Source organism: Sinocyclocheilus rhinocerous, unplaced genomic scaffold (assembly GCF_001515625.1).
Source record: "Sinocyclocheilus rhinocerous isolate Xijiao unplaced genomic scaffold, SAMN03320098_v1.1 scaffold366, whole genome shotgun sequence".
In the NCBI taxonomy this organism is placed as follows: domain Eukaryota; kingdom Metazoa; phylum Chordata; class Actinopteri; order Cypriniformes; family Cyprinidae; genus Sinocyclocheilus; species Sinocyclocheilus rhinocerous.
Genome location: NW_015660877.1, coordinates 950,453 through 950,884, shown reverse-complemented (window position 1 = coordinate 950,884; position 432 = coordinate 950,453).

Here is a 432-nt window from a genome sequence, read left to right as displayed (position 1 = left end):
GGTGGAGGGAATGTAGACGGGCGAGTCCCTATCTTCTTCCTCACCCACCAGATCCAGTGCCCACTCTTGGGGTTCGGAAGCCCACACTGCGGTTCATTCCCCCCGGTGAGAGGGCTCGATGCTCCGCCTGTCTTCCTCCGAGGAGGTTGATATGGAGGGCGTCGATTTGCTCGCCAGTTGCACAAGCATCAGTTACACTGTTAAACGCTCCGCTCGGTTTTGATATGAATCTTATCACACCAGACCGTGTTTACTTGTCTGGGTTGTTGGCTGCATTTTATTCTGAGGAATTAAAATGAAGTATTTATTTTGACTATGAGAAGTTAGATATACAGGAGCTCTTGGAAATAATTAAATAAATAGGTCGTCATTAGGGGCTGCTAGGCAGGAGCAGCCCCAACCAACCGTGTTCCAGCTCCTCATATAGGGAGC